At 48.5% G+C, this 25,649-nt stretch overlaps 1 protein-coding gene and 1 long non-coding RNA gene across 4 annotated transcripts in view; one reads left to right on the top strand and one right to left on the bottom strand.

Annotated features, from left to right (window-relative positions):
• NOTCH1 (notch receptor 1) overlaps positions 1-25,649 on the bottom strand; it is a 111,174-nt gene that overhangs the window by 70,717 nt on the left and 14,808 nt on the right. The window lies entirely within an intron of this gene.
• The window catches only part of LOC309399569, a 216,730-nt gene continuing 216,040 nt past the window's right edge, over positions 24,960-25,649 (top strand). Inside the window, exon 1 of the long non-coding RNA XR_014176539.1 lies at positions 24,960-24,994. This is a non-coding gene — a long non-coding RNA (uncharacterized lncRNA). The remainder of the gene's footprint in view (positions 24,995-25,649) is intronic.

The raw sequence follows: 25,649 nt of genomic DNA, 5'->3' as shown, positions 1-25,649 counted from the left end.
GTGGAGAGCAGCAACCTGGAATTAAGGAGAAACCTCCTAACAGTGAGAAGCAATCAACTAGAGGCATGGGATTGCCTCCTTTTCAGAAGAGGAGATTGGACATTTGTGCAGAATTGGTGTAGCCTTTCTTGTTTGAGCAGTGGGTTGGATTAGATGACCTCCAAGGTCCCTCCCGATTCTATTATTCTGTTCTGTTCTGAGACTGGACTGAGTCCAGGATGGCAGAAGGAGAGAAGAACTTTCATAGATGGAGCTAAAAGACTAGCAAATGGAGCAGGCTGCGTGTACCTTCGTCTGTGGCCTTTCCTTCTGAGTCAGGAAGAAGCCAAGTTGGCACTAAAACTGACAATCCAAGTTGGCACTAAAACTGACAATCCAGTCCTTTTGGAGCCATCTCACTTAGCGTCCTTCTTCACACCTGGAGACAGCTGCTTCTGCAGTTGGTGTCCACGTGGGCTACATCTGTAGCCTTGTTCTAATCTAACCCATCTCTGGCAGCCGTTACTTCTTATTGCCACAGCTGAAGCTCTTTGCAGATAAGGCCAGTCCCGTGTTGAAGCTTGATCAGATCACAAGTGACTCGCCGGGTCTTTGGGAAGAGATGCTGACCGTGGCATTAACCCCTCCGGGTGGGACCTCCTGCTTGAAAACCGCCAGAATTTGGGCTGTTGTACAGAGGAATCCAGAAAATGTTCTTGAATTATTACCAGCCAAAGGTCAAGAACGGGGAAAAGTTTTGAAGAGGCTTGCAAAACACCACCTGATCGGGAAGCTTCCTTTGAGCCTGAGGCAGGGTGGGGTGGGGGGCACGGAAGACCATCCCCTTCTTTCCAAGGGGAAACAAGGACATTTTCTAGGGGAACCTGCTACACCCAGCAAGCTTTCCTTTCCAGCCTGCTTCTTCCTTTTCAAAGTTGCTTTGGGGAGCGGAAAGTGACCGTCGGTTGACGGACGGCCAAGTGAAACCTTGTCTGGAACGCAGCTTCATCATTTCCAGCCGTGAAAAGGTCCAAGGGGGATTGTGGAGAACAGCTACTTCTTCTCCTTTTCCTTCTCTTTGTATTCCCGCAAGTGCAGGGCCTGCTTTTGGGATCACATTGTGTGGTCAGCTGCGTCTCCAGGGCACAGGCCCTTGGCTTGCATGTCCTTGTTGACAGCGTCTTGCCATCTCTGTTTTGGGCGCCTGCGAGGTTGCCGGCCGATGGCTTCTTGTTGGTAGGCAGTCTTGACCACAGTGGAAGGTGCTACTCTCTGGACGTGTCCATACCAGAGGAGTCGGCCTTCTCTCATCTTCTCTGTAACTGGTGCCACACCAAAATGTTGTCGAAAGGTGCCATCTGTGATGTGGTCAAGAAGGGAGATGCCCGATATCCAACGGAACCTTCACATTTCCATGGCACGGAGAGAGCTTTTGGTCCCTGTTGTTGCTGCCCATCATTTAGGGCCACAGGGTGCAACAGGGCGGATGGTTGTCTTGTAGATCTTAGATTTAAGACGGGTTGGCATCCATCTGTCCCGTAACACACCACTGAGTTCTCATCAACGCATGCAGGCTGCATTCAACCTTGCCGACACCTTGCAATTGATGCCACCATTGCCTTGGAGGTGGGATACTGAAAAATGGAGAACAGACTTCGGTACGAGGGATTGATTCTCCTGCAGGTCAGACAGTTTACGAGCCCTTCCAAATTCTGGTCTGCCCAAAGACTGCTTGACCGCTGTAGTCTTCTCTAATCAGATTGCAGAATTTGGGTGTGCATACACGGGTTTAAAACAGGTTCTGTTGGGTATCCCTGGGCTTTAAATCTGCTGGATTCTTTTGCCCCACAAGGATCTGTTCAAATTGCAATTAAATCCAGAGTCATTCTGTTCTGTAGATCAGGAAGTTGGGTCACATCTTTTGCGACTAACCAAGAGTTTGCCCAGGTGTTTGCAAGAGCCGGGTGGAGTGGAGGGAACTATCGGAACTGAACGCTGGCAGGGAGTGGCCGTGTCCAGCAGCGCCTGGAAGCATCTCCGCGGAGTGGGTCAAACGGTGCCCTCTCTAATAAAAATGCTAAAAAGTAGACCTCAGTGAAACCCTGGTTGGCACAAGTAGGATAAACTCATTCTACAGCAGAACTAGTGATGGACGTGGGCTCCCTTGCCCAGTTTAAATTGGCCACCTGTTCAGCTCTGGACTGGCACTTTCTCAAGAGCCCCCCACCCCCGGGGTTAATTTCACACACATTTGGGGGCAGGCAGGTCCTGGGTGAGTCTTGCTTTGCCAAATGCTGCTTGGTCTTTTCTGCCATCTGGCTGGCAATAGGCCTGGAGGGCAGTCACCAGAGAGAAAGGGGCATGGCCTAAAACAGGGGTGGGGAACGAGGGCCTTTTTGTGGACTTCAACTCCCAGAATTCCTGAGCCGGCCGACTCCTGGGAATTCTGGGAGTTGAAGTCCACAATGTCAACTCGCAAAGCATCCCTGACCTGCTCTCGAGTTGCCATAGGGAAGGTGGGAGGGGAAGCTGATGAAACGGGCCCGCAAAAGACAGACGCACATTCCAGACTCATCTCTCTCAAGGCTGTCTCCCAGGGTTACTTACAGCGGCCGGAGGGGAGTGATCTCTACAACTCACAAAAACCCGTCATGAAAGGTCTATCGTTGTCCCGCCTTTGGCCTAAAGTGACCCATACATCCTGACCATAGATCCCTTCACGTGGGCCATCACTAGCCTTTCAAAGCTTTTCCTAACAACAGATGTCGGAGAAACCGGTCTGTAGTCGTTCAGCTCCTGTGATATTTCCAACCAGCGCTCTTTCAAGGTGAGCTCCAAACTCCGCCGTTTGCCACGCAGGTGGAGACCGAATGGAAACCCTAACCCTAACCTCCTGCAGGAAAACTGAGCTCTGTTTCCGATGGGAATAGCATTCGGGAGTGCCACAACTATATTTTCTCCCTACTCGATAACAGAATGGGGAAACCCCTCGCTTTCCTTCCTTGGGTCTCAGCCTCCGCCACACAGCCGAGGGCAAACTTGGTTACCCCAGCCAGTGAGGAACGATAGGGACTGGAGTCCCGCACATCTCAAGGGTACCACCTTAGAGAAGGCGGCCCCAAAGCGGCTTAAATCCCAGGGCCGCGGAAGGGTGTTCAGTTACCCCCTCCACAAAGCGTCGTTTCTTCCCCCCCCCACTCCAGCACAGCCGCGTTGGATACCCCGCTTCGGTTCTTCCCATTGTTCCTGCGCCTTTCTCCCCCCCTCCTCCTCTCGGACCCGAAAAGAGGTTTTGTTTCTTTCCCGTCTCCCCTCTATAGAAATGCCGCTTCTCAACACATCCCGAGGCAGATGTTTGGGCAACCTTTCACCCGTGATTAATCCAGAAGGTTGGCTGGGCCTTTTCACAACGCCAGCTACCATCTGCCGGAGCAGAGACAGATGCCATGCACAAACAAAACACCCCCCTTCTCCCTCTCGCTCCAGCCTCCCTCGGTTCGGTTTTAAGGGGAGAAAAGAAAAGAAAAGAAGGAGGAGGGGGGAAGAGAGGCCTTCCCCAATGAAGGCTTACTAGGTCACTGCCAATCTTAACACAAAACAGGGCAGGAGCCCAGCCTGGGATGCAATTTTTGCAGAATTCCAGAGCAACCACTCTCGGCGCTCCAAAGGACTCTCCACAACGAAGTCCAAAAGTTTCTCTCCGTTTGCAAACCTGGCATGGAAGTTTGAGAAGCCCCAGAAGTTCCACCTCCCTGTTTTATCTTTATATAGTTTGTTATTGTTATTACAGACCCCGATGGAGGGCCGGGGATAATGAGGGGGGGGGGGAAGGCCAGCTTAGGTGTGGGCAGCTCAAACTGGCTTAGACTCATCCACAAACCATGTAAGACGGGATCCAAATGAAATCCCCCCCCCCCCGGCTAGGAGCCCAGAGATCCTCCTTTCAGGCATTCAACGAAGGGAAAAAGATGTGGCTTCTGGATCAGCTCTTCTGGGCCAGAACTTTTGGGAAGGAAGCACCCCTTGGCTGCCCCAAAAGCCAATGCAATCCTAAATTGCATTAACAGAGGGATAGAATCAAGATCAAGGGAGGTACTAATACTACTCTATAAAGCCTTAGTAAGGCCACACCTAGGACACTGCATCCAGTTTCGGACACCACACTATAAAAAAGAGGTTGAGACTCTAGAAAAAGTGCAGAGAAGAGCAACCAGGATGATGAGGGGACTGGAGGCTCAAACATACAATGAACGGTTAAGGGAACTGGGCATGGCTAATCTCGGGAAGATAGCCACAAAGCTATCAAATTGTACGAGTAAACAAATAAAACAATATAAATTGAAAGATACAAATTTTCAGGAACTGGGCATGGCTAGTCTAGTGAAGAGAAGGACCAGGGGAGACATGAGAGCATCTTCCAATATTTGAGGGGCTGCCCCAGAGAGGGGGGTCGGGGTCAAGCTATTTTCCAAAGCACCCAAAGGCCAGGCAAGGAACAATGGATGGAAACTGACCCCGGAGAGATTAAAACCTGGAAATAAGGAGACATTTCTTGACAGTGAGAAGAATCAACCCATGGAACTGAAGTTGCCTTCAGACGTTGTGGGAGCTTCATCCCTGGGGGCTTTCAAGAAGAGACTGGGCTGCCATTTGTCAGAAATGGTGTAGGGTCTCCTGCGTGGGTGGAGGGTTGGACTAGATGACCTACAAGGTCTCTTCCAACTCTGTTCATCCGTTAAAGGTGGGAGACAGCTCAGCCTTGCTCAGTGCATCCCCAGCAGGGGCCAGTCCAGCCCCTGCTTGACCTCCTCCAAGGAAAAGGACAAGGGGACACACACACACACACTTTGACTTATCGGCTCTCCTTCCAAGCTGCTCTGCTTGTCAGAAAAAGCCTGGCCGCCGTCCACAGAACCTAGATTGGCATCTTGCAGAAAAGACTTCCAAACGGTCATATGCCCAAGACCCTGATAGCAGCCGGGTCACATGATGCTCGCTTGATGCCACGTCCAGCGACCGCTTCTCTGCCCTTCTCTCCTAAGCGGCCGTTCCCACGCCCACTGCCCCCGAGAGACGGTTCCCTCTCCCCATGGCAGGCCCCGTCCACCTAGCGGGGCTTGAGGCCCATGGAGCTGAGCCCGTTGGGTGGATTCCTTTGTTGCAGGTTTAGTCTGGAGTTGGGAGGGGGGAGACTTCTTATTCCTGTGCCATATCCGTCATCGGACGTCATTGATCAGGTTGGCCATCCTATTTTCTCAAACAGCCGCCTGAAAAACCCCTGCTGAGTTTTGTCCAAGCCATCCCAGATTTTGAAGTCATAATCATCTCCTCCTCCTCCTCCTCCTCCTTCTTCTTCCTCTTCCTCCTCCTCTTCTTCTTCCTCCTCCTCCTCCTCCTCTTCTTCTTCCATATCTGCAATCGGACGTCATTGATCAGGTTGGCCATCCTATTTTCTCAAACAGCCGCCTGAAAAACCCCTGCTGAGCTTTGTCCAAACTGGTCCCATAGATTTTGAAGCCACGCTGTTCTTCTTTTGCCTGGACCTCCTTTGCCTTCAATCTTTCCCTGGAGGATGAAGCGAAGGATGCCGTATTTTTCTGCGTGTCGCGTCCCATCTCCAAAATATTCCAACTTTCGCTTTTTAATGATTAAATGGGGGGGGGGGGGGAATTTCGCAACAACCCTGCAAGCCCTGTCGGAGTGACAGGGAGCCGTGTGGATTGGAGAAGCCTTGGATCTGGTAGTCCCCATCCAATGTTTTAAGCCTTACCCTAAGCTACGTTTCGCCCTCTGGATTTCCCCTGTGTGTAGTGGCGGATTAAGGCTCACTGGTGCCCTAAGCACTGATAAATCTTGGTGTCCCCGTCTTTTGCACATACTGTACAAATCTCCATTGGTTTTTTTTTTCTTTCTTTCTCAACTTTGTGGTGCCCTAAGCATGTGCTTAGTCTGTTTAATGGTTAATACACCACTGACTGCATGGAAACCTGGGCACCGTGCTTCATAGACCATAGTTTCCTCATCAGGCCATAATTAGCGCAAGTGCAGGAATGCTACAACTGGTGGCATCTGGAGGGGCCCCCATCCAGCCTGCTTCCCTGGCTTGTGTGGCACACAAGGTATGTCCTCCAGGTGTCTGGACTTCAATTCCCAGAATTCCCCAAGCGGAAGAGCTGTGGCTAAGAATTCTGGGAATCGAAATCTGCCCATCTGGAGATAAGCGGACCCTATTTTGCTTATCATAATGCAAGGACTTAAGTTTAATAGATTAACAGAATCGGACGGGACCTTGTAGGTCATCTAGTCCAATTCCCCGTCCAAGCAGGAGACAAATGACAGTCAAGTCTCTTCTTGAAAGCCTCCAGGGATGAAGCTCCCACAACATCTGAAGGCAACTTCTGTTCCATGGATGGATTGTTCTCACTGTCAGGAAATTTCTCCTTATTTCTAGATTGAATTTCTCCTTGATCAGTTTCCATCCATTGTTCCTTGTCTGGCCTTCAGGTGCTTTAACTTGAGCCCCTCCTCTCTGGGGCAGCCCCTCAAATATCGGAACACTGCTATCCTGTCTCCCCCGGACTTGCTCTGGGTACCCAGAAATATGCACAGGGCTGTAAGTTATTCCAGTTGTGTGAAGTTGGGTTCCCTCCAGGCATTGTTGGAATTCACTGGCTCCATCTAATTCCATTCTCTGAAGGTAAAGCCCCCTTGGAAATACTGGGAATAATTCTCTTAATTCAATCTCCTATCTATGCACTAACTGCATTGGGCCCAGGGGTGCATTCTCCTTCCTCCTCCTCCAAGGGGTGGGTCTCGGATAATGGAATGCCCCTCCCATTCCTCACACCATCCTGATAGTATGCGTCACCTGTAGGGCTGGGTGACTTCCTTTTAGACGTCCAGGTGCTTTTAAGGGCCCTGCGCCTCCGTCCCATATCTCCAGGGCTTAATGATTGATTCAATCTGCCAAATTCAGCAGCTCAAAGTTTGAAGCCCATCAGAAAGTCAATAAATTCAACGCTTCCATCCACTCATCCACCAGCAGCCTCTCGGGAGGAAACAGCCCCAGGGAGAAAGTTTGGCCTGACTTCTTGGCTTAAAGATTAAAAGAGGAGGGTGATTTCTCACCCACCTGAGTTTTATGGCACCCATTAAAGGAGTCACCGTTCCCGTATAAAAATGGCTCTGGGCATTGAGATGTGGCCTGCAGATCTTCAGGGCAACAGGAAAACACCGGAGCTTTGGAAAAGCATATTTCCAGCGGAGGGCTTCACATTTGGTTACCACTGGTTTGTCCCGCACAGGCACCAACTCCACGCATGTGCCCGGCCTGAAAAATGTGCCTAAATAGGGCAGCATAGAGCTGTGGCAGATAGACACCTGTGAATACCACTATCGGCTGAATACCATCTCTGCATATTTCCCCTTGCAGAAGAAGCTTCTCTCCAAAACTCAGTTTCTGCAGACTTTCTGCAAAAGAAGCCAATCAATACAGCTGGGCTACCAGACTCACGTTGGTGAATAAAACTGCATTCGCCTTTCAAGTCAACTCCCAGTTGAGAATAATTCAAACACTCTAAACAAAACTCCTTTTTTCTGGGTTTTTCAATTAACCAGGTTAACGCTAACCCGGCTTAGCCTACTAGGTAAACACCAGTGTTTGTTTTTTAACCTGGTTGTCTGAATACAGCAACCTTGCCTGTTATCTGCTCCCTTACTCGATTCCTATTCAAGCCCAGTTTTCTGCTTTCCACTATGGAGAGTCCTTGACTTATGACGAAATTGGAGCAGAATTTCCACCGCTAAGCGAGGCGGATAGTTAATAGGTTGCGCCCAATCTTTTAACAGTTCTTTTTTAGCCATGGTTCTTAAACAAAACAAAGCTGCTGTTATGCGGTCTTTAAGTGAATCAGCGAGGGACAGGAAGCTGGCAGCCCCAAGGAAAGTCTCTGGGACTTTTTTAGGCATTGGGTAAAAAGGTTGGGGACTCCTGCTTAGAAAATATTGGAGTTTTTTAGCGCAATCACACGATCGCAGGGGTGCTTGAAAGGGGGCGGATTGGGGAGGGGGGCGGTCATGAGAGGGCAGTTGGAGGCCATGCAATCGAACCCCCTTTTAAATCCATCTTTATAATCCATGAAAAAACGGGGCTGCCCTTTCTAACTGGGGAGTCCTGGACACCCCCTTTCCTTCTCTGGCCGCACCACACTCTAATCCTGAGAAAATGCAAAGGTTGTGTAAGAGCCAAGGTAATGCAGCACTGCAGTCTACTTCAGCTGACAGCCACAGGCAGTTCGGCAGTTCGATCCTGACCGGCTCAAGGTTGACTCAGCCTTCCGTCCTTCCGAGGTGGGTCAAATGAGGAGCCAGATGGTTGGGGATGAAAGGCTGACTCTGTAAACCGCTTAGAGAGGGCTGGAAAGGACTGTGAAGCGGGATATAAGTCTAGGTGCTATTGCTATTGTATCTATCTATCTCCATGTCTATCATCTGTCTGTCTATCATCCATCCATCCATCCATCCATCCATCATCAGCCGTGGTGGTGCAGTGCTTAGAATGCAGCACTGCAGGCTAACTCTGCCGACCGCCAGCAGTTCAATTTTTACTGGCTCAAGACTAACTCAGCCTTCCGTCCTTCCAAGGTGGGTCAAAAGAGGACCCGGATTGTTGGGGGCAGGAGAGGCTGACTCCGTAGACCGCTTAGAGAGGGCTGGAAAGGACTGCGAAGCGGCATGTAAGTAAGGGCTAATTTCAAAGCAGAACTGGCCTTCACATAATTTAACAACCGGTTTGCCTGGTGCAGAACCGAAAATGTGAGCGCTTGCCTCAAACGCACGGAGGTTTTATGCGCAATGCTCCCAGCACACCTTCTCGGGCAGCCGCAGTGAGTAGAGTGGACGAGGCACGGAAATCAGACGGGCTGGGGGCTGCTGAGCGAGCCAGAGAGGGAGGATGGGATAGCCAAGTCGGTGGTCTAAACTAACCCCAATTCCAGACTAAACTTGCAGCCAATTCCTGGTTCTAACTCCCAGCCTGGGATCAAACAAGAGCTGAGCTCCCTGGTCGAAAGTACAGGTAGTCCTCGCTTTACAACAGTCCATTTAGCGACCAAAACAGCACTGAAAAAAGTGCCTTATGACTGTTTTTCACAGTTACGTCCTTTGCCGCCTCCCACGATCACGCGATTGTAATTCTCAGAAAGTCTCTGAAATTCTTTTATCAGAAGTTAGAAAGGAAGAGATATAAAAAGAGGAAATGTTAATGAGAATTTGATGGCGAAGATGTTGGGTATTATTGCAATTATATTAACGTGTAGTTATATGATTAATATTATTGTGACGAATATAACAACAAATAACGTGGATTGTGACTGTTTAAATAACTGAACCCAGGTCACACGCTGTTTGATGGAAATGGAGAGTAATATAAACAAAACAAATAAAACATGGGGGGAAAAATCCAGATGCTTGGCAGCTGCTCCATATTTATGACTGTCGCTGTATCCCGAGGTCACTGATCCCCTTTTACGACCTTCCGATAAGCAAAGTCCATGGGGAAGCCATTCACTCAACAACCAGGTTACTAACCGATCAACTGAAGCTCACTCACCTAACAACAGTGGCAAGAAAGTGTAAATCGGGGCAAAGCTCACTTTGCAAATGTTTCGCTTAACGACATAAATTTGGGGCTCAGTTGCGGTCGTGTGTTGAGGACTGCCTGTAATGAATCTTTTGGAAGAGGTCTCTTTAGCCGGATCATTTTGGGTTGCGTTACTAGCTCAGCATTGTTGCATTGATATGTTGACCACTTCTCTTTTTATTCTTGCTATTTTCTAGAAAAGAATTTGAGTCTTTTTTTCCCTCCAAGGAACAAGGACTTGTTTGTGTTACATATTTATTCCGGAAACTTACTGTACACACAGCCCATCTCTAGCCAGCTTACTATCATCAACACCAGCCAAAACCTTTTTATTTTTGTCCCAAGATTGCATGATCCTCATTTTGCAACCTGAGAAACAGAGCCCACGGAGAAGGCAGAGCCACTTAACAACCGGGGTACTAACTAATCGACTGCAAGGATTCGCTTAACAACAGGGGCAAGAAAGTGGGGCAAAACTCACTTAGCCAATGTCTCGCTTAACAACAGAACTTTGTCACACTCCGGTATAGTCGTAAGGCGAGAACGACTTGCTATTGGCATGCTGCAGGTGGGTCCCCCCATTTCTCCAGATGCAAAGATTTCACATCTGCCTTAAGCTGAGTCGTGTCCGCCCCCCCCCCCCCCCCGCCCGCCCGGCCCGGGGGGCTGACTCAATATCAGGCGGCAGATTTTTAGGAAATGAAATAAGTGTTCCAGGAAGGTTTTTTTCAGGATGCACCAGAAAACAAAGAAGTGGGGAAAAGGCATCACACACACACACAGACACACACACACACACACACACACACACACACGGAGAGAAAGAGAGAGAAAGAGAGAGAGGGTGACAGAGCGTTTCTCGGGATATGTTCTATTTCTCAGCCACAGCGTCATTTAGCACACCAAATTTAATTTCACGAAAAAAATAAAATAAATCCAGCTCCTTTCGGTATAGAATAACTATAGCTTTAAAAATAGTCCCTCTGGCCAAAAAGAATTGAACTGAACGCTTGTTTTGTTGGTGAAAGGAATTGCAGCACAATGGACTCACGTTTAACGTAATTAACATTTACGGGGCAGGGGAAGGGCGGGGAAATTATAGTTAATAATCCAGTGAACCAAACTAATTAGTGCATTCGAAGGACATGCAAACAAATTACGATGTTAAACTTTATTGCAATCACGTTAAATATTTTAACACCTGGCGCTGCAAAGGTGGCTCACGTTTCCACTATCTGATTTTAAGGAAAACAAAATCAGAGGTCCCGAGAGGACAGTCAACAGAAACGCTTCACCTAATTGTTTTACGAGGCCTCCAGACCTTTGCACATAAATATGTACACTTCGCGAACACCTGAAGGAGAACGTTGTAAAACTTTTGACAATACACCCGTCATTCCCGTTCTCCAATCTCTGACCGGGTAATTTTATGGTTTTATAGTCATCGTTACTAATTAATATTATAAAAAAAAGAAGGCCAAAGCTAAGCTCTGAATTTCAAACAGGAGAGAAGCAGGAAAGGATGGAATTTGGCGTCGTTCCTTTCTCTGGCAAACTCTTCAGACTTTTAAAAGATGAAAAACGTCAAAAAGATATTGAGACCCTAGAAAGAGTGCAGAGAAAGGCAACCAGGATGATGGACTGGAGGCTAAAACATAACAAGGAACGGTTGCAGGAACAGGGCATGGCTAGTCTAGTGAAGAGAAGGACCAGGGGAGACAGGAGAGCATCTTCCAATATTTGAGGGGCTGCCACAGAGAGGTCAAGCTATTCTCCAAAGCACCTGATGTATAATAAACCAACAATCATGGTTTATTCAGCCATATGGACACCAAAGGAAGGGCCAGCTTGTGGAAGGCAACCCAAACCACATCCAAGATAAATCAAAACTCTGACCTATTTTTTCCTGGTCAACCTAGCTCTTAAAGTATACAGGTGTAGATTAACTTGGATACATGAATGAGCATCTGATAAATGGCCCCAGGTGAGACTTAAACCACCTTTTCATTTATAGAACCTACTTATCATTGTGAGCTCGGCCTTCAACCCTTCAATTCTGCAGAAACTCTGCAATCGGGTTCGGCATAACCTGTGTTTTCAGGATGACCCAGCTTGTAAGCTAGGTCAAGGTTCCCTTCGCACAGATATGCCAGTCGTTTCTGACTCTAGGGGCCACTGCTCATCTACTCTTTCAAAGCCGAAGAGCCAGCGCTGTCCGAAGACGTCTCCGTGGTCATGTGGCCGGCATGACTCAATGCCAAAGGCGCACGGAACGCTGTTCCCTTCCCACCAAAGGTGGTTCCTATTTTTCTACTTGCATTTTTTTAAATGTGTTTTCAAACTGCTAGGTTGGCAGAAGCTGGGACAAGTAACGGGAGCTCACTCCGTTACACGGTGCTAGGGATTCGAACCGCCGAACCAATTAAGGGGGGGGGGGGCTCGGCCGGTTGTTAATTTTGGCTTCAGGAAAGGGAACGCAAAGCATTCTATGGCTTCCCAGATTTTCGGCAGGTAGCGCCAATCCAGAGGTGGGTTCCTACCAGTTCGGACCAGTCCAGCCGATTAGGTAGTAACTCGGACTGCCATGCCCCTGAACCGGTTCTATTGGCAGTGGAGCTATCTTGATTTTCTGTTCTGTGCATTCACAGAGCAATCTTCGTTGCAAAAATCTATTTTTTTCCCTTTTCTAACATTTTGCGCACGCACAGACCTTTTTAGGTGCAAAGGCCTATGCAGAGCGCGTGTTTGGTTTGTGCGTAAGCAAAGCGAGCGCAAATTGTTTTGCACACCGAAGCAGCAGTAATGCTGGTAGCGACCCACCCTGCATCCATCTCCCGATTGTAGGGGTCTTGAGGGATGTGGGTTATTGAGATATCTGCAAACCCCCCAGTAACAAAAGCCAACTCCGCCTTCTCCCAAACACAGGGAGAGACTGATGGTTGCAAGGAGCTCATGCAAATGCATCAGCCAGGACGGTTCCCACTGGGCTGGGCTATTGTCCAGCCCAACCCAGTTTAACCAAGGGAAACCCCCCCAGACGTGGTGTCCTATGGCAAAACCTCCAGTGTCAACACGAACGGCGCAGAGACAATGGGGGACCCGCTGCCCTCTGGAATTCTTCCGCAGCATCCCTTAGAAACCCCCCTTTGTGGGGCGAGGCCGTCTCTCGACTCGGCTCTCAATGGCCTGCTTCCCACATGCTAATAGCGCTCAACTCGGGCAGCCATTCCAGCCTAGTGGCTGGATGGCCGTCAGTCCTCTGATCAGGCAAGTCTTGGGGGGGGAGCCTCCCTACCCCACCCAAGGACCCTTCCCATACAGATGCAAAACATGCCTGGATGTTTTCAGCAATTAGGCATGGAGAATAGAATGGAGTGGAGTGGAGTGGAATAGAGTAGAATTAGAGTAGAGTAGAATAGAATAGGAGTAGAATAGGATAGGATAGAATGGAGTAAGAGTAGAGTAGAATAGAATTAGAGTAGAGTAGAGTAGAAGTAGAATAGGATAGGACAGAATGGAATAAGAGTAGAGTAGAGTAGAATAAGAGTAGAGTAGTAGTAGAGTAGAATAGAATAGAAGTAGAGTAGAAGTAGAGTAGAATTAGAGTAGAGTAGAGTAGAGTAGAAGTAGAATAGGATAGGACAGAATGGAATAAGAGTAGAGTAGCATAGAATAAGAGTAGAGTAGTAGTAGAGTAGAATAGAAGTAGAGTAGAAGTAGAGTAGAAGTAGAGTAGAATAAGAGTAGAGTAGTAGTAGAGTAGAATAGAATAGGAGTAGAGTAGAGTAGAGTAGAGTAGAGTAGAGTAGGAGTGGAATGGAATTAGAGAAGAGTAGAGTAGGAGTAGAATAGGATACAATGGAATAAGAGTAGAGTAGCATAGAAGTAGAGTAGAAGTAGAATGGGATACAATGGAATAAGAGTAGAGTAGAGTAGAGTAGAGTAGAGTAGAGTGGAGTGGAATGGAATAAGAGTAAAGTAGAATAGAAGTAGAGTAAAACAAAAGAAAAGGAGAAATGTTAACCTTTTTGCATTTGAGCATCCAAGAAGGGAGGGACAGGAAAGCAAAAAAGGAAAAGTGGAAAGAAAAAGAAGGAAAGATGGGAAGAGAGAAAGGAAGGAAAAATAAGGAAGAGGGAGGAAAAGAGAAGGGAAGGAAAAAGGAAGGGAGGGAGGGAAGGAAGGTTATGAGAGTGAGGGAGGGTCTGAGGCAGTGGTGGGTTCCTGCCGGATCGCGCCGGATCGCGCGCTCCCTTTCGGCGCTAAACCCGGAAGTACGTTCTGGCCCCGCCCCTGGCGACGCGACGACGCTTGCCTGCGCTCCACCAGCTCGGCTGGGACCGCAGACGTTTCTCTGCTCAGCAATGTCTTCAGTGGAGTGGTGGCAGCCTGGCAGGCTGAGCCTGCGTCCCTTTCAGGCGCTCCGCTCCGCTGAGGAAACGTCTCCGTTCCCAGCCGAGCTGGTGGAGCGCAGGCAAGCGTCGTCGCGTCGCCAGGGGCGGGGCCAGAACGTACTTCCGGGTTTAGCGCCGAAAGGGAGCGCGCGATCCGGCGCGATCCGGCAGGAACCCACCACTGGTCTGAGGGAAGTCATGCCTTAGTACTTGGTCACAAGAGGTGCCCCGACATGAGTGACATCAAGCTGCCCCCCGCCCCTCCCCCCCCGAGGTCAAACACAACCCTGATGCGGCCTTCAATGAAATTGAGTTTGACACCCCTGGTCTAGACCAAGCCCCCCCTTCCCCAGACCCCCAAAGCACCTTTGGGAAAAGCACGACCTGGGTGGCTCCTTAGCTGGGCCCTCCGTCCAAGGGCCCTTCCTTTTAAACGTTAGCAATAAGACTTATATTATTATATATCGTTTTTACAGCCCTCTCTATTGTCCCCAACAATCTGGGTCCTCGTTTTACCCACGTCAGAAGGATGGAAGGCTGAGTCAACCTGGAGCCAGTAAGAATCGAACTGTTGGCAGTTTGCAGAATTAGCCTGCAATACTGCATTCTAACCACGGCACACCATGGATGGATGGATGGGCAATAGCACTTAGACTTATATACCGCTTCGCAGCGCTTCAAAGCGCTCTCTAAGTGGTTTACAGAGTCAGCCTTTCACCCCCAATGATCTGGGGCCTCCTTTGACCCACCTCGGAAGGACGGAAGGCTGAGTCAACCTTGAACCTGGTGAGATTCGAACTGCCAAACTGCTGACAGCTGGCAGTCAGCAGAAGGAGCCTGCAGTACTGCACTCTGACCACTGCGCCACCGCACCTCACAGCACAACTCCCCCCCTCCCCTTTCTCTCCCTTCAGGGACCTAATCCTGGAGCTGCCTTCAGACAATAAACATAAGGAGCCATAAATATGCTGACCATTTCCTGGGCCAGCTAAACCTGCTCGGCTCTCCATGATATCGGATTGGATTCACGCAACCCACCAAGCCACAAAAAGAACGGAGTCTGCTTTGAAAAGAACCAAGATGAACATTTACACATTTGTTGATTTGACTTCAGGACCCCTATTCATTCATTCACCCTCATGGGGGTAAACTGGCCAGTCGGCTTTCCACTTGGAGACACTTAAGCCAAAAGGACAGATACTCGCTGAGCCTGGGCATCTCCCGCTCTGAAGTCCCAAACGGGCTTCCCAACTCCCAAAGTTTCAGGACCCCTGCCCTAAACCACGGATTAACAATTGCAGGAATTGAGTCTGGCCAGTCTAGAGAAAAGAAGAATTAGGGGAGACGTGATAGGAGGGAGTCAACTTATTTTCCAAAGCACCAGAAGGCAGGAGAAGAAGAAAAAAATGAATGGAAACTAATTGAAGAGAGAAGAAACCTCGAATAAAGGAGAAACTTCCTGATAGTGAAGACAATTGCCTGCCTCCAGAAGTTATGGGTGCTTCTTCATTGAAGGTTTTAAGACGAGACTAGACAGTCACATGTTTCGAATTGTATAGGGTCTCCTGCTTGAGTGGTGGGGGGGTGGGGGGTTGGACTAGAAGACCTCCAAGGTCCCTTCCAGCTCTGTTCTGATTAATGGACTGAGTGGCTTACCAAATAAGGATGTAGGGAAGAAAAGAGGCAGAGCCTATGGTTGGAGAATGAACTGAGAAGGAACATTAAAAGGAGCTTCTGAAATCTCTGAAAGTGATGGGGTTGCAGGAACAATTATCTTTATTATGTTTAAGAGGACGGAAGACGTGATATATCCAGAAGCTGCTTACGGACCCAAAGAACAGTGAGCGAATTAACAAGCAATACAAAGAAACGCACTCATGTTTCACTGGAAAAATTGGACACATGTTCAAGAAGCGAGACGTAGAAGAAGGCTTTATACAGAATGTGTAAAAGGTCTGGACTATCTAGGCCAGGGGGGAACAACCCATGGCTCTGGAGCTGCATGTGGCTGGGGAATTCTGGGAGTTGAAGTCCACAAGTCTTAAAAGTTGCCAAGTTTGGACACCCCTGGGTTAGGACAGGTTGAGGAAAAAGGATGGCGCGCTAGGAGGTGACTCTATGGTGGGACAACCGGACTTCCGGTCAGCTCCAGAATTGGAGGGGGGGGGAGGCTTCCAGTTAGGACTTTTTGAGTGTTTAAGGTTTCCTGATTTAGCCAAAACCATTTCTTTCCCTTTTAATTAAAGAAAAGAAATAAACAAAGTTAAGCAGATCAATCACGATTGGTTAGATTGGCTTCGCTTAGCGATGAGCCAACACAAAACAAACCGTTTTTGTTGTGTGTAGCCCAGACAACGAGGCATCCCACCTGCGCTGCCCTGACGTTTATCTCACACATAATACACACACACGAAGACACACGGGCCCTTGTGTTTGGCGTGCGAGTCGCCTTGCCAGCCCCAGCATTCCGCCATGACGGATATTGAATATTTTGGGGATAAAAAGGTCTGTATTTGGCAAGTTTAGGATTTCCCCCCCGTCTCAGCTGCTCCCAGCTCTTGCAAAGCAGGGAAAGCCAGCGTGCAAAAAATGCTTCTTCCCCCCCCACCCACTCTTTCCCAAAACAGGGGGGTGGGGGGGAGGGGGGAAAGTTGGGCAGAAGAAGACTACAGGCCCTCGACCTACCACCCCAACGGAGCCCAAAACGTCTGTTTGCTAAGCGAGACGTTTGTTAAGTGAGCGTTGCCCCATTTTACAAACTTTCTTGCCACGGTTGTTAAGTGAATCCCTGCAGTTATTAAGTCGGTAGCCTGGTTGTTAAGTGAACCAGGCTTCCCCATTGACGTTCCTTCTCAGGAGGCCTCAAAGGGGGATTCCCTGACCTTGGGACATCAATGCGAATTCTGATCCCGACCATGCTGCAAAGATCATAATTGTGCCCCTTTTCTCAGGGCTGTTGTAACTTTGAAAGGTCACTAAACAAACCGTTGTAAGCCGAGGACTACCTGGAGTGTCAGTGGTGAAGGTTTGCGCTTTCTAAAAAAAAAAAAAAGCGTCAGCTTCTTTCCGACAGCAGTAAAAGCTGTGCCAGAAGAGAGCAGAACTGAAAGAAAGAAAGAAAGAAAGAAAGAGGAAGGGAAGGGAGGGAGAAAGAAAGAAAGAAAGAAAGAAAGAAAGAAAGAAAGAAAGAAAGAAAGAAAGGGTAGGGAGAAAGGGAGAGAGAGAAAGAAAGAAAGAAAAAAGAGGGAAGGGAGAAAAAGGAGAAAGAAAGAGAAAGAAAGAAAGAAAATCTTTATTGGCCAAGCGTGATTGGACACACATGGTATTTGTCTCTGGTGCATAAGCTCTCAGTGAATGTACGAACACCAAAGTGGAAGGAAGGAAAGAAGGAAGGAAGGAAAAAAGGAAAGGGAGGAAGGAAAGAGAGAAAGGAGGAAGGAAAGAAAGAAAGCTTCTTTCCAACAGCAGTAAAAGCTGTGGCAGAAGAGAGCAGTATAATAAAACCCATCTGAGGTTGCAGTGAAGAATCATTTAATTTAGGGGTGTCCAAACTTGGGAACTTTAAGGCTTGTGGACTTTAATTAAACCAACATTAATTCATTATCGCCTTGCAATTATCTAACACCGGATCCTGAAACTTGTGTTCTTCATGAAAGAAGAGCTGGGAAACCACCTTGAATGCCCACTCCCTTGGCCCGTATTCAAAACAAAGGCTTGAGCAAACCTGTGTTTTTCCAGCCTTGGCAAATTTCGGAGGTGGGGGCCTTCCCCTGCCAGAATCCCCACCCACCCCTGCCAGCTTGCTGAAGAGCTGAAGTCCACCTATCAGAATCAGAATAGAGCTGGAAGGGACCTTGGAGGTCTTCTAGTCCAGCCCCTTGCTCAAGCAGGGGAACCTATCCCATTTCAGACCAGTCTCTTCTTAAAAGCTGTTCCACTGGTTAACTGTACTCATCGTTGGGAAGTTTCTCTTTAATATAATAATGCAGAATACAGCTGGAAGGGGCTGTAGAGGTCTTCTAGCCCAACCCCCTCAAGCAGGAGACTTTATACCAGTTCAGACTGCCAAGTCTCCTCTTAAAAGCACCCATAACCTCTGAAGGCAAGAAGACACTGGATAATTGTCCTGACTGTCAGGAAGTTTCTCCTTGATTCCAGGTTGCTTCTCTCCTTGATTAGTTTCCATCCATGGTTTCTCATCCTGCCCTTTGGTGCTTTGGAATAGAAATAAAAGGACATGGGGTGACATGATAGCAGTCTTCCAATATCTAAGGGGGGTTTCAACGAAGAAGAGGGAGTCAACCTATTCTCCAAAGCACCTGAAGGCAGGTGCAACCTAGAACTAGGGAGAAGTTTTCTGACCGTGAGAACCATTAACCAGTGGAACAGATTGCCTCTAGAAGTTGTCTGAAATGGTCCTGGGCCTCCTGCAAGAGTCGAAGACCTCCAAGGTCCCTTCCAACGTTGATGTTCCATGTTCTATCTTCTAAGTCAAAAGGTGATTTTTCAAGAGGCAACTGGGCTTTCTCGTTTTCTTCGAAAACGTTCCGCTTTTCATCCCAAAAGCTTCTTCGGTTCACATAAATCCTTCCATTGGCCCCCCATTCAGTCAGAACGGAAGAAGCTTCACTTGGAGAAGTCCTCACTGTTGGGAAGTTTCTCCTTAAGAGTTGCCAAGGCTGAGAAACCTTTGGACCAAACGCAGCAGATAAAAGTTTGAGGGCGACAAGCTGAGATCCGTGGCTTCCCCAGAGGGCCAAATTCAGCCCAGGCCTCTGGCCAGCTGTGCCTTTCATCCTGTGGACGTGGGAAGACCCGAGGGACAGCTTGATGGGGGGGCATTCAATATGTTCACAAGCAGCCAAAGTGACACGGGGCTACAAATCACAACTCTTGGCCCACGGAAGCCAACCAGGGACCCCACTTCGCAAAGGGTTGCCAATTCTTTTGAAATTGAAGAGGGGTGAAATTCCACAGCTAGCTGTAACAAAAAAACCCTTTGCTGGTGGTGTTGGTGGGGGGAGTCCTTTGGCTGGTGGGGCAGGGGACTGTTGACAAGACTTTTCCACACCACATCTAGGCAGACTCAGGGAGAACCTGGAGTCAATTCAGGGGACAAAGAACCTAAATTCTGGTCCTACAAGCAAGCTCAGCTTGGGATATCTCATAATGGGCCAGGCGAAGGTGGACCTTCCAGGGAGACATTGGCTTTCTTCAGGGGTCACCTAAAGCAACTTTGGAAAACTGAATCACATCTGCCATTTGTCAAAGTCATTTAGGAATACAGAAAAACAGAGTTATTACATAGTTATTACACATTATGTTACTACATATAGTTAGGATAGATTAGCGAAGGTAAGGGAATCAGGAATGATACTAAATTATATTTGGGTTTGCAGAAATACCATCCCAAGAAAACATAAACTGAGATTTGAAAGAGGCACCTATAACAACAGAAAAAGAAGAGGAGAGAGGAGGAGAGGGGAAGAGGAGGGAAGGAAGGAAGAGGGAAGGAGAGGAGGGTGGAAGGGAGAGAAAGAGAAGGAGAGAGGGTAGGGGAGAAGAAGAGTAGGAGTAGGGGAGGGATAAGGGAAGAAGAAAGGGAAAAGAGAGGAGGAAGGAAGTAGAGAAGGGAGGGAGGGAGAAAAGAAAGGGAAAATAAGGTGGTGTTACAACAGGCAGAAGGGATGGTAAATAAAGCCATCCAAATTGTATATTATATCCTATTAAACTGAATAACATATGTATAAGGATGACAAAGGTAAAGAAGAATAACAATTATGTGAAGGTATACTTATAATAGTATGTAAGAGAATACAAAACTTTATAAACAAAAAAGGAATGCAGAATAACAGAGTTGGAAGGGACCTTGGAGGTCTTCTAGTCCAACCTCCTGCTGCGACCGGAGACTCATACCCAGGGTCAGAAAAATGGGGACTACCTGTTTCCATCTCAACAACAAACTTGCTAATGCCACCCCCAAAGGCCTACCTGAATAGCAACCTACTCCTCCCTTATGATCCTCACCCCAAATACCTCGGAGTAACCTTGGGTCGGACTCTCTCCTATGAGAAACACCTAGAAAACACGTCCGCTAAAATCAATACCAGGGACAACTTACTCCAGGAATTAAGATGGGGAGTGTCAGTCTCTACTCTCAGAACATCAGCTGTAGGGTCTACTCCGCAGCTCCCCTCTTTGGCTTAATAACTGCCACCCTAGCAAGATCAGTGCTAGACTAAAGGATACAATGAGGATCATAAGTGGTTGCATAAAATCTACTCCTACTTGTTGGCTCTCAGTCTTGAGCCACCTTGCCCCACCAGCCCCTACATAAGGAGGAAGTGAAGGAGAACAACAAAATTATGAGAAACCATACGAATGGTTGCCCAATCTCTTCTTTAAAACTTCCAGTGTTGGAGCATTTACAACCTCTGGAGTTGTTCCACTGATTAATTGTTCCAACTGTCGGGATTTTTTTGCCTTAATTTTAAGTTGCTTCTCTCCTTGGTTAGTTTACATCCATTATTCCTTGTCTGGCTTTCAGGTGCCTTGGAGAACAGTTGGACTCCCTCTTCTTTGTGACAACCCTGAGATGTTGGAAGGCTGCGATCGTGTCTCCCCTGGTCCTTCTTTTCATCAAAATAGATATACCCAGTTCCTGCAACCGTTCTTCATACAAAATAATAGCTTTGCCTCTGATCCAACCAGACTGACCACAAAGCCAACTTGTTCATCAAGGGTGTGTGTGTGTGTGTGTGTGTGTGTGTTCCTTAAATCAACCCCAGATGGCCCCCTGCCTGCCGGACCTTCAAGGCAAAGACAACCCAAGGGTTTAAAAAGTGGACCAAATCTTGCCCGAAAGGTTTCAGGATGTGCCTCGACGGTTGGGATGCACAAAAGACTGATGTGTGTGTGTGTGTGAAATAACTGAACAAAACGTCCCCCCGGCACACACGCACACTTGGGGAGGCTGGGGCAGGCAAAGAGAGGGACTACTTTGGCACGCTGCTTGCTGTCGTATGTGGCGCAAACATTGCAGGAGAGAAAAATCACAGCCACCACCAAGGTTCCCACCGGTTGGGTGGGCAGCCACACAGATGGCTTTACTCTGGGGAGGATGGAAAGCACGTGACCCACACGTTTTTGGGGGCGGGGGAGAAGCCAAGGGGGCCTGAAAGCCCCTCCGCTGAGAAGGAAAGAAGCAGGGGAAGCCAAAGATCAAATTAACACTTCGTTAATTGGTGCAATCCAGGACAACCTCCCACCCCCACCCCCCACCCCCACCCCCACCCCCGGTCATTCGGTCCTCGGGCAGCCCTGGCTTTGCATTTCTGGGGAAAGGGAGGGGAGGGGGAAGGACAAATGGCCAATTAGCTCCCCAGAAAATGAACATTTTGCAAGGCAGCAGGCGCCAAATGGCTCTCTGTTTTTGTTTTTCTGCTGGAGGACACCCACCGGAGCAACCAATGGGGGGACTCTCTGGTGGATTTCTTGATCCCTTCCTTTTCTTCTCTTCCTTCCTTTCTTCTCTTCCTCCTTTCCTTTCTTCCTTCTGTCCTCTCTCCTTTCCTCTTCCCTTCCCGTTTTTCCTTCTCTTTTTCCTCCCTGCTCTCTTCGCTCCTCTCTGTCATTTTTCATTCAAAGAAACTTTTGAGAACTTCACAGTTCATTTTCCCTTAGCTCCCAGCTCCCACCCGAGAGGTCTTCTGAAAGGGCCATTTGCTTAAAACACAAACACACACACACGCACACACACACACGCACACACACTTGCTTGGGTGCCCATTGTGTTGTTTTCCACGCAGATGGAGGATCTCGAACAGCAATCAATTGGATGTAAACGGAGGGGCTCCTACCCCAGCTGGGAAATATATGAATCTCTGAAACACAAGATAGAAGACCTTCCCAATCCACATCTCTTAGGTCCTCAACTGCAGCCCCAACCAAGGTTGCCAACTTCTTCCTTCAAGTTTAAGTTGGCATCACTCAACAAGAGGACCCTTCCTTCCTTCTTTCGTTCCTCCCTCCCTCCTTTCCTTCCTTCCTACTTCCTTCCTCCTTTCTTTCCTTCCTCCCTTCCTTCTCCTTTCCTTCCTCCTTTCTTTCTTTCCTCCCTCCTTTCTCTCTTTCCTTCCTCCCTTTCCTTTTTTCCTTCCTTCCTTCTTTCCTCCTTTCTTTCCTTCCTTCCACTTTGGTGTTCGTATATTCACTGAGAGCTTATGCACCAGAGACAAATACCGTGTGTGTCCAATCACGCTTGGCCAATAAAGATTTTCTTTCTTTCTCCTTTTTCTCCCTTCCCTCTTTTTTCTTTCTTTCTCTCTCCCTTTTCTCCCTCCCTCTTTCTTCCTTCCTTCCTTCTTTCTTTCTTTCTCTCTCTCTTTCTTTCTTTCCTTTCTTTCTCCCTTCCCTCTTTTTTCTTTCTTTCTTTCTTTCTTTCTTTCTTTCTTTCTTTCTTTCTTTCTTTCTCCCTTCCCTCTTTCTTTCTTTCAGTTCTGATTAAGAGAATCTGGCTGGCAGGGTAGGGGCAACGCATTTCACTCCCTCATTGAGGAAGGGAGGGACGTTAACATACTACCCCACATAAAGGGGGAGCCCCCCTTCAGAAGAGTTCTCTCTCTGATACGAAGCAACCCTTGAAGGATGAAGGGCCCACAGGGACCTTCCTGCCTTCCTCAGCCCCAGGACACAAGACCACCCGCACATGTCCTCGCACCCATGTGAAGAGGTGCTCGAGGGTGGTGCAAAACTCAGTTTGCTTCGGGGGGGGGCATACCTACCAACAGGCCTGGCTTCGAACCCTGGCAGTGCTGGCTAAAAGGATTTGGGGTGAGGGGAGGGGAAGGCACATTTCCACAGAGGGTCTCCCAGAACAATAGCTGGGAAGTGACACTGGCTGGAAGAACCAAAGGCAGCCGTGCAACGTTCAACGTTCGCATCTTGCTTTTCGGATCACAGGGAAGGGCGCAAAGCGCAGGCAAAAAGTCAATGCACGGTGGCACAACCGGGTGATCAAAGCTGGATTGTATCACCATCACTTCATGCCTTGGCTGCACACAGCCCTGCGGCATCCGATTTGGCATTTCTTCACAATCCTGAATTGCATGAACCGAGGGATCCAATCAAGGTCAAGTGAGGTGCTAAATACCACGCTATAAACCCCGAGTAAGACCACACCTGGAGTACTGCATCCAGTTCTGGTCATCAGACTATAAAAAAAGATGTGGAGACTCTAGAAAGAGCGCAGAGAAGAGCAACCAGGATGATGAGGGGACTGGAGGCTCAAACATACGAAGAATGGTTGCAGGAACTGGGCACGGTTAATCTAGGGAAGAGAAGGACCAGGGGAGACAGGAGAGCATCTTCCAATATTTGAGGGGCTGCCACAGAGAGGAGGAAGGGGGTCAAGCTATTTTCCAAGGCACCCAAAGGCCAAGCAAAGAAGAATGGATGGGAACTGACCAAGGAGAGATTCAACCTGGAAATAAGGAGGAATTTGATGACAGTGAGAGCAATCCACCCATGGAACAGAAGTTGCCTTTGGAAGTTGTGTGAGCTTCATCCCTGGAGGCTTTCAAGAGAGACTGGGCTGCCATCTGTCAGAAATGGCGTAGGGTCTCCTGCTTGGTTGGGGGTGGGGGGTGGGGGTTGGACTAGATGGCCTACAAGGTCCCTTCCAACTCTGTTATTCTGTTATCTTATCTTGCTCCCTACGAAGAGCAAACCCGACTAGAAAAGTCTCTTTTGGAGAGAGCCGAATTCAGAAAGCATCTGATCATTCTCACGAGGCTCAGATCCTGTTAATTCGTCCTTTCCCAGCTAGAGCTGCCAGGATGGACTCAACGTGGCAGGATCCCAACCAAGCTATTCTTGCTTCCTCGAGCCGTTTCCACACCGCACCCATTTCCTGCGAGCCTGTATGCCTCTTTCCTCCCCCCCTCCCATTTATTATTATTGCAAGCATTTCCATGGAAGTAAGGACACGTTAAAGACGGAGGAAAACCTTTGAGCTGAAAAACTTCCGCTCCTTAAAGTAGTTTTAACAATGGATTCTGGAGTTGAATAACCGCGTGGCTCCAAAAGCTTGGGAAAGAAAACTTTGGCGGGCTTGTTGAATTCCAGGACAAGAAACTTTCAACTCAAGTTCCTTCTTTCTGGGCCCTTCCTTCTGCAAGGCGTCTTTCCAGAAAACAGGGCAGGCGGAGGGAAAAGAGATGAGCAGGCGGCTTTTGGGAAGTAGTGCCAAAGCAGCTTCCAAGGGGGGCTCCAACAGACTCACTTTTTAGGAGGATGGGGATGCGAACCTCATCCCAGAATGCGCTGCACCAAGCTGTCACTTAACAACCGTAGGATGATACAAGGGTGCTGAAAAAAACGTGACTCACGACTGGTCCTTGCACTTACGACCTGAGCAAGATTTGAACAGCTTAGTAAGACCACACCTAGAGTCCTGCGTCCAGTTTTGGTCACCAGACTATCAAAAAGATGTGGAGACTCTAGAAAGAGTGCAGAGAAGAGCAACCAGGATGATGAGGAGACTGGAGGCTCAAACAGACGGTGAACGGTTGCAGGAACTGGGCATGGCTGGTCTAGGGAAGAGAAGGACCAGGGGAGATATGATAGCAGTCTTCCAATATTTGAGGGGCTGCCACAGAGAGGAGGAGGTCAAGCTATTTTCCAAGGCACCTGAAGGCAGGACAAGAAACAATGGATGGAAACTGATCAAGAAGAGATTCAACCTAGAGATAAGGAGAAATTTCCTGACAGTGAGAACAATCATCCAATGGAACAGAAGTTGCCTTCAGAATTTGTGGGAGCTTCATCCCTGGAGGATTCCGAGAAGAGACTGGGTTGACATTGGACAGAAATGGTGTAGGTAGGGTCTCCTGCTTGGGTGGGGGGTTGGACTAGATGACCTACAAGGTGATCAGTTTCCATCCATTGTTCCTTGTCTGGCCTTCAGGTGCTTTGGAAAACAGTTTGACCTCCTCCTCTCTGGGGCAGCCCCTTAAATATTGGAAGACTCCTATCACGTCTCCCCTGGTCTTTCTCTTCGCTAGACTAACCATGCCCAGTTCCTGCAACCATTCATCAAATATTTTAGGCTCCAGTCCCCTAATCATCCTGGTTGCTCTTCTCTGGAACACTGCTATCTTGTCTCCCCTGATGCTTCTCGTCCCTAGACAAGACTTTATTTGTCAAGTGTGATTGGACACTCAGGGAATTTCTCTTCATCTTTCTTCTCTGCCCTCTTTCCAGAGTCTCAACCTCTTTTTTATAGTGTGGTGACCAAAACTGAATGCCGCATTCAATGTAGAAGGGGCTACAGGCAGAACAGTGGAGGGAGAGGCTGCTTCAAGTCAAGGCCACAGCAAAGAAACTGGAGTCGTGAGGTGGGCTTTGGGATCGGTACTGAGCTGGCGAATTTGCTAAAGGTAGAGAGACCCTGGAAAAGCATGAATCTGCTCCCAGCGGCACCAGCCGCTGGCTAACTGGGCAAACGGGAGCATTCCTGGGAAAGTGGCACCAGACCAAGTCTCTGCAGCGGCCCTAGAAAAATCAAATAAATCAGCCCCTTTTCATCCGTGCGGGGGGGGGGGAAGGGGGGCAACCCCGAAAAAGCGGCCCTGCCA

This window comes from Natrix helvetica (genome assembly GCF_964273705.1).
Source record: "Natrix helvetica genome assembly, chromosome: 15".
In the NCBI taxonomy this organism is placed as follows: Eukaryota; Metazoa; Chordata; class Lepidosauria; order Squamata; family Natricidae; genus Natrix; species Natrix helvetica.
The sequence above is the reverse complement of the archived record's forward strand: the minus strand, read 5'-3'. Positions and strand labels throughout refer to the sequence as shown.